We start from the raw sequence: 8,504 nt of genomic DNA, 5'->3' as shown, positions 1-8,504 counted from the left end.
TGTAGAGTAGAATTAAAAAAATAAGCAATGTTCACAACTAGTTATGATACAAAATGAATTGGTCATCAGAAACATCCAATTTCGACTGAAATGACAAATCTATTGCCGCATGTTTTTAGAAATGCACCTGTGTTCCAGATTTTAAACATAGGAAATAAACTTTCTGAAATTCACGTCATTTGAGTGATCAACCTCAATGAAAAAAGGCGACAGAGGATTATTAAAGTATTATTCAAACAGCTGTTGCAGCTTCCCTGAAGACTCGTCAACTAGGATAAAATACACTTTTAGAGACTATTCCCGTTTTGTTGATTTCAGAAAAGCATTTGCCAGCATCCTATATATAAGTCTTCAAATAAAATGGTTATTAATTGATGATCTAGACGGTAGTTCGTTGTGGTATAATCATTTGCGCTGTCTGTACCACTGGAATACATTGTATGTCATAGGAAAATCAAAGGCTCAGTTTGTGCAGCCTTGTGAGTGAGACGAGAAGATTTGTTTGATCCTTTGATGTGCATCAAAATAATCTGTCGGTTGCCTAACGGTAACATTAACTGGCTTTGAAGTCGTATGACGTTCCTCTGTAATCTTCGAAGGACAGGTGTCAACCTAACGATTTGTCATGGGTTTTTTCACCTGAGACCAATCAAATAACTAGCAGGGGTCCAGAGAACCAAAGTGAACGTACCCCATGGAATATTGAAGATGAATCAAGGATAATAGTTTACAACCTCAACTTGTTTCAGACTTAAGCAGATAAAATGGTTATAAGACTGGGGACAACTTAAGCCTAAATTAATTTAAATATCGCTTTATGATCTCCTAATTTTACTTGAAAGGTCTGCAAATCCAGCTGTATGGCACAATAAGCAATGCTCTCTGTTTATTGTATGCGGATGACTAGATGCATTATACTTATTTTAACGCTGGCGGAAGATTTACACCAAATTTAATATTTTGCCAAAATTTTGCCAAAATTCAAGACATATGTACAAAAAAAGACGTTGACTTTGGACAAAGCATACAGAAATATTGTACATCATCTTTATATTGATCCAGATAAACTATTTTCCGATCTTGAAATCATTCACTACAAAAAAAAGAAAGATAAAAAAATGGAATTTAATATTCAATTATTTAACTAATTTAGTCTTGTCGGTAGAAAAGTCCCGATAAGGAACAAAGCCTCGATCTTCTTAACTGGTTTTACACTCAATAGGTATATTGCATTATACTAGATTCATGTAATAATTAGATTGTTTAACACATTCACATGCTAATCAAAGGTATGCTTAATGACAATTGTATTATGAATTCGAATAATCAATTTAGGAACTTTGTCATGCAAAACTTTAGGAAATCAGTGGAAAACAACATTTATTTGCATTTTGCAAAGATGAATTGGTGAAATATAACATTTGAAATTCTTTTTCTTTTAAATTCTTTGTATAACGATGTACATCAGCATAGACTTAAAATTGAAAGAGGCAGATACCAGAGCATCCCCTATGATCAACATTTGTTTCACAAAAGTGCAACACTTCCATTTATAAAGATAACAAGCATTTTATATTACAATGTACACTGTGTTGTGTGTTCAGCTACAAAATGTAAGACAATTGCTTATGATCACTATCAAAAAGAAATAGATTAATTCTATCAATCTTAGTCAAGGTAAAAAAGAATATTTGGATTATGACAAAATTAAGATCTACATATTTAACATATATTTAGGAAATTTAGTTCTGAGAAGGTGCATACATGTACTTATTGTAAAGTAAAATACACTTCTAACTAATGTTCGGTATGTCTATATTGTATACAAAACATGTGTTTGTTGTCAATTATAACATGATGCATTTAAATTGTCTTATATGTGTCTTTGTTGTGTCAAAACGATTAAAATAATGCTTAACATGTACGTGTACATTGTCCCCTGATTAGTTTGGTCTCTTACATGTTTCTTGAATTAAACAAGTTTCATCATCAATAAGTGAATGCTGTCAAGGCGACAAATATCAATTCATCAGGAGCTGTTTTTAGAAGATGTACACTAAATGTTCACTGTTTATCATTAAAAGCAACTTACCTATCTGAAAACTGATGTAGCTTAGATGTACCAAAAGTGAAAATCTCTGAACGACGTTCATGATTTGGACGATTTTGTTGATGAGATGATAGGATAAAGAAAGAACCGGATACGAAACAACGTTTTCAATTATTCAGATCTGTACTGCAGAAACTAAAGCTGTGAACAGTGTTACCAATCGATATTTTTATTAAAGTAAATCAGAAGAATAACAAGGCGAATGTGTATGAATGAGGATTGATTCGTCATCATTAATCAATACAGATGCCATCTTTTACGGTTTTGTTCCGTCATGCAACAGCACAATGCAAGCATTCATCATTTAATTATTACCTTGCTATGTCAGTAACCTTATGAACATTGTAACATTGTACAAGGTCGAATCAATACCTTGCAGTGCTTTAGGTCTACAGGGCAAATCCAGAATGAAATATTTTTTTGTAAAACAAATCGCCTCGTTTTTGTTTCAACGAATACTCTATAACTTGAAAAACGAGGAGGAATGATATGTATCTTGCCTATGAGTCCCTTTTATCATCTTTGACCTCCTAAGGCGTTGATGTCAGTAAAAAATATGTTGTTATCAAATACACGTTGTTTTAAAACCAAACAGAAATGAAAACCTATTTGGCGAACTTTGAAAAACGTTTACTTCCTTTTGTCAAGCAAAGTGTGTAAATGACCGGTGTTTCGACTCTAAACTCGATTCAGTGTACCGAATTAGTCTCTGTTTATTGATTTCATTCCCTTCTGACCCAGATTGATTCTTTGATTTCCCTTTACAATTTGAGTTGTCTCCCTTGTGGCTATCATCGGTACCGAAAAGATAACAGGTTCCTATATTTTATGGATCGATGTTGGCATTTAAAAATATAAATTAAGAAGGAGTCAGTGATACTTGGGTTGCAGTCCGCTAGTACTGTACAGACGTGTAAAAACACTACGGCTACATGTACGTGTAAGCAGGATATTATTTAATTTTCTCTATTCGAGATCTAGCATACCGACATCTTTACTCCTTATACTCTATGTGTTGTTCAGATATATTACTCTATAATACTCGACCTCCTTCTATTTCTTCTGACCCGTATAAAAGTAGCTACATATACCATTCAAACTTAGCTATTGTTTTGTCTTTTACTTGATGTGCTTGTAAACATACATGACTAACAACAAATATATACAACCCTTCCCTACTCCTGTTTTAAATTAGCAGTAAAAACCTTTGTCTTACAACAAGTATTATATAAAAAATTCTGAACATGAATATTTTGCAAGGAGAACCGAAAACAAAGTCAATTGTTCGTTTTTATTATAGAAAGTCAATCTTTCATTACCTGATACTTAGTTCGACCCTCGGTCACAGTACATACGGTTGTTCCCCACACGTACGTTTAATATATCTGAGTGTATGTCCCCACACGCATTTTTAATATTTCTGAGTATATGTCCCTACACATACGTTTAAAATTTTCAGAATCGCTCATAATTTGTTATTTTTTTTTAATTTTCAATACCAATGTCATTATGTACGGAAGTGATCCAGATGGCCCTACCTGTTTGTATTACATGTCACTATGTACGGAAGTGATCCAGATGGCTCTACCTGTTTGTATGTCATGTCACTATGTACCGAAGTGATCCAGATGGCCCTACCTGTTTGTATTACATGTCTCTATGTACGTAAGTGATCCAGATGGCCCTACCTGTTTGTATGTCATGTCACAATGTACGGAAGGGATCCAGATGGCCCTACCTGTTTGTATTACATGTCTCTATGTACGTAAGTGATCCAGATGGCCCTACCTGTTTGTATGTCATGTCACTATGTACCGAAGTGATCCAGATGGCCCTACCTGTTTGTATGACATGTCACTATGTACGGAAGTGATCCAGATGGCCCTTCCTGTTTGTATGTCATGTCACAATGTACGGAAGGGATCCAGATGGCCCTACCTGTTTGTATTACATGTCTCTATGTACGTAAGTGATCCAGATGGCCCTACCTGTTTGTATGTCATGTCACTATGTACCGAAGTGATCCAGATGGCCCTACCTGTTTGTATGTCATGTCACAATGTACGGAAGGGATCCAGATGGCCCTACCTGTTTGTATTACATGTCTCTATGTACGTAAGTGATCCAGATGGCCCTACCTGTTTGTATGTCATGTCACAATGTACGGAAGGGATCCAGATGGCCCTACCTGTTTGTATTACATGTCTCTATGTACGTAAGTGATCCAGATGGCCCTACCTGTTTGTATGTCATGTCGCTATGTACGGAAGTGATCCAGATGGCTCTACCTGTTTGTATGTCATGTCACTATGTACGGAAGTGATCCAGATGGCTCTACCTGTTTGTATGTCATCTCACTATGTACGGAAGTGATCCAGATGGCCCTACCTGTTTGTATTAACTACATGCAGTTACAATTTGCGTCTACACTTATCCGATACTACAACACAGATACGTGTATGCGATAACTTTACCACTATCATATAATATTATGCAGTTCTATTATCCCATTTTACACACGAAGAAGTCAGTTCGTCAGACGTCTGTGCCATTTGTAGTTGGGTTTTTTGATAAAAACACACATACAAGGGGATTTTCAAAAATTATCTGATATCCAAATACGGAGAAAACCTATTATACTACTTGCGAAACACATTCAATGAATCCATAGCAACATATTTATAATTAATATATTTTGTAGATATGCCTCTAATATTGTTAAAAATATTTCGTTACTTTTGAAAACATAACCGATTCATTGTTCACATCAACATGTACATTTAACATTAGCGTCTCCATATCAGGTCACCATAAAAGCAAAGAAACATCTGTGGTGCAGTTAAAAAAAAACAACACAAAACGTTGGATCGATATATCAACCTAGGTAGGACCAGTCAATAACCCAAATGTAATAAAATTTGCAATAACCCTCAAGAAAAAAAAATCTGTATGCAAATCGCCTTCCTCGTTTTGTATTGTTTTTTTGGCCATAAAGAGGAGTAAAGAAAAACAATAAACAGAAATCAACACTAACAAGAATATTTGAATCACCTTAATCTAAAAGCGTAGAATAATCCTTCTATGCCATCGTCGGTCCTGCCAAGATTGGAAACATTCAGCGAAGACAGAATAATTTTACTTACTCGCGCAAGCAATGATGTAAATAGGGACAACAGAAGCAGTAATATACCCAAGACATCATCTTAATATTAAACAAAAGTCTTCAAATCCCTGCGGGTTGGGGATCGATAAAACACCTGCTGCTACCCACTGCATGTATCGTAAGAGGTGACTGATGTGAAGTGGGGACTAATAGAATCTTTCACCCCCTTGGGGGTGAGATAGGAGAATCTCAACCCGAGGGGGAAGATTCTTAAGTTGCCAAACACGAGGCTTTGCCGAGTGTTTGGCAACTAAAGAATCTTTCCCCGAGGGTTGAGATTCCACTATCTCACCCACAAGGGGGTGAATGATTCTTTTTCTCTTACCCTGTTCTTTCATTGTGTATCATATGCACAATGTAATGATAACGTTACATGCTAAATTCAGGGTTGACGTGACGTTGATGGATTGTTGACGTGACGTCATTGTATTGTTAAAGTGACGTCATGCCATTGTTAGGAATAGGGGAATCCCCCCGTCTCAACCCTAGGGTGAGACTAATAGAATCTTTCACCCCCTTGGGGGTGAGATAGGAGAATCTCAAGCCGAGGGGGATGATTCTTAAGTTGCCAAACACGAGGCTTTGCCGAGTGTTTGGCAACTTAAAAAATCTTTCCCCGAGGGTTGAGATTCTACTTTCTCACCCGCAAGGGGGTGAATGATTTTTTTTCTCTTACCCTGTTCTCCCATTGTGTATCATATGCACAATGTTATGATAACGTTTCATGCTAAATTCAGGGTTGACGTGACGTTGATGGATTGTTGACGAGACGTCATTGTATTGTTAAGGTGACGTCATGCCATTGTTAGGAATAGGGGAATCCCCCCGTCTCAACCCTAGGGTGAGACTAATAGAATCTTTCACCCCCTTGGGGGTGAGATAGGAGAATCTCAAGCCGAGGGGGATGATTCTTAAGTTGCCAAACACGAGGCTTTGCCGAGTGTTTGGCAACTTAAAAAATCTTTCCCCGAGGGTTGAGATTCTACTTTCTCACCCGCAAGGGGGTGAATGATTTTTTTTCTCTTACCCTGTTCTCCCATTGTGTATCATATGCACAATGTTATGATAACGTTTCATGCTAAATTCAGGGTTGACGTGACGTTGATGGATTGTTGACGAGACGTCATTGTATTGTTAAGGTGACGTCATGCCATTGTTAGGAATAGGGGAATCCCCCCGTCTCAACCCTAGGGTGAGACTAATAGAATCTTTCACCCCCTTGGGGGTGAGATAGGAGAATCTCAAGCCGAGGGGGATGATTCTTAAGTTGCCAAACACGAGGCTTTGCCGAGTGTTTGGCAACTTAAAAAATCTTTCCCCGAGGGTTGAGATTCTACTTTCTCACCCGCAAGGGGGTGAATGATTTTTTTTCTCTTACCCTGTTCTCCCATTGTGTATCATATGCACAATGTTATGATAACGTTTCATGCTAAATTCAGGGTTGACGTGACGTTGATGGATTGTTGACGTGACGTCATTGTATTGTTAAAGTGACGTCATGCCATTGTTATGAATAGGGGGATCCCCCCGTCTCAACCCTAGGGTGAGACAGGGAAATCTCACACAGGTAAAATGCGGATACACCTGTCCAGGGTAAGAGAAAAGGAAATCTCACACCGGTAAAAATGCGGAAACACCTGTCCATGGTAAGAGAAAAGGAAAACTCACACCGGTAAAAGTACGGATACACCTGTCCAGGGTAAGATAATTGCTTTTGTGCCCTCTACTTGGGGACGAAAAAAAGCGATCAAAATATAATCTGCTGCACCCAATGCAATATTTGGGAGCTTTCTTTCTACTTCTATCTACCTTTTATTTCCTACCGCCTTTCTTGACAATATCTCACTTTGGGCTTCAATGTTGAGCGTTTGCCCAGGTGAAAAGGGCAATTGGTTCTGTCCCAAGGCTGGAACATACATATACAAAAGTCCTAATAAATGGTAGCTGCTATTCTCTGCTTAACGTTCAGCATTTAGGGTAATGACAACAACTGGTTCACCTATTGTCAGTATCATATGACTGGACGGAATGCTGTGCTGGGTGCCTTCGGCATAGTATTTCAGTGAGATAGCATTATAAAGTGGGCATCAGATCCGCGCTATCACAGGGAGGCAAGCACACCAACATACTCTGTCTCCGGCACACACACACGCATGCACGCATCCACACAACCGAGGCGCGTCCTTAAACGATCCAGACTGTTAATAGGACATCAAACAAAATAAAACCAAACTAAATACTCTGTATTACCTATCTTTTGTGAATACATACTACTTTAGAATGTTGTCGACTTAAACGATGGATTTTACCCGAGCATGGGAATATTTCTGTTGTAACTTGCTTTTCAAAGATAACGGCTTTGGCATGGGTTTCACAACTTTTAAGGAACCCTTGGCTTTGTGATACCTATACATTTTCAAGTGAACATGGCAGACATCGATTGGTAGGTCACATTTCTTTAATGAACAAGTAGTAATTGTAATGGGGGACCATTACAGAAGTCCCCCAAACTGCCCCAATAGTCGCAAAGATGCATCGGAAAAGGATCGCAATGCCATAAAACATCTCCATACTAAATTTGAGTGAAATCGAACAATTTCTAAATTTCGACCAATCAGAAGCATCTGTGTGGTTGCTATTGCAATAAAACATATGTAGTTGAATTCGCAGTCACCTAATACCCCGAAGTTTGACCAATCAGAAACCACCGTACCGTGTGGTTTATATGGCAACGATCTGAAAATAAATATTTGAATGCCCATAAATAATCATGTGCATTACGGTTTTTGGGAAAATGGCCGGACAAGTTCACGGCGGAAGAAGAAGAAGAAGAAGAAGAAGAAGAAGAAGAAGAAGAAGAAGAAGAAGAAGAAGAAGAAGAAGAAGAAAGAACAATAACAAGTCCTAATTGTAATGGGGTCCATTACAGAAATCCCCAAAACCCCCGCAGCTATGTTTGCAGTGCAAACAAATACACTTACATTTCAAATTTGAGCAACATCGACCAATATATAACTTTGACCAATCAGAGGCCATGGCGGCCATCTGTGTTGACCGATCGGAAATTGAAAGATCATTTGCACACACCCTTACCATGATAACACTTGTGTAAAATTTCATTAATGTCCGTCCAACAGTTTTCTAGAAATGTGTCAGACAAATTTAAAGGCGGACGAAGAAGAAGAAGAAGAAGAAGAAGAAGAAGAAGAAGAAGAAGAAGAAGAAGAAGAA

This window comes from Mizuhopecten yessoensis, unplaced genomic scaffold (genome assembly GCF_002113885.1).
Source record: "Mizuhopecten yessoensis strain PY_sf001 unplaced genomic scaffold, ASM211388v2 scaffold10771, whole genome shotgun sequence".
Taxonomy (NCBI): domain Eukaryota; kingdom Metazoa; phylum Mollusca; class Bivalvia; order Pectinida; family Pectinidae; genus Mizuhopecten; species Mizuhopecten yessoensis.
Note: the sequence above shows the minus strand (reverse complement) of the source record.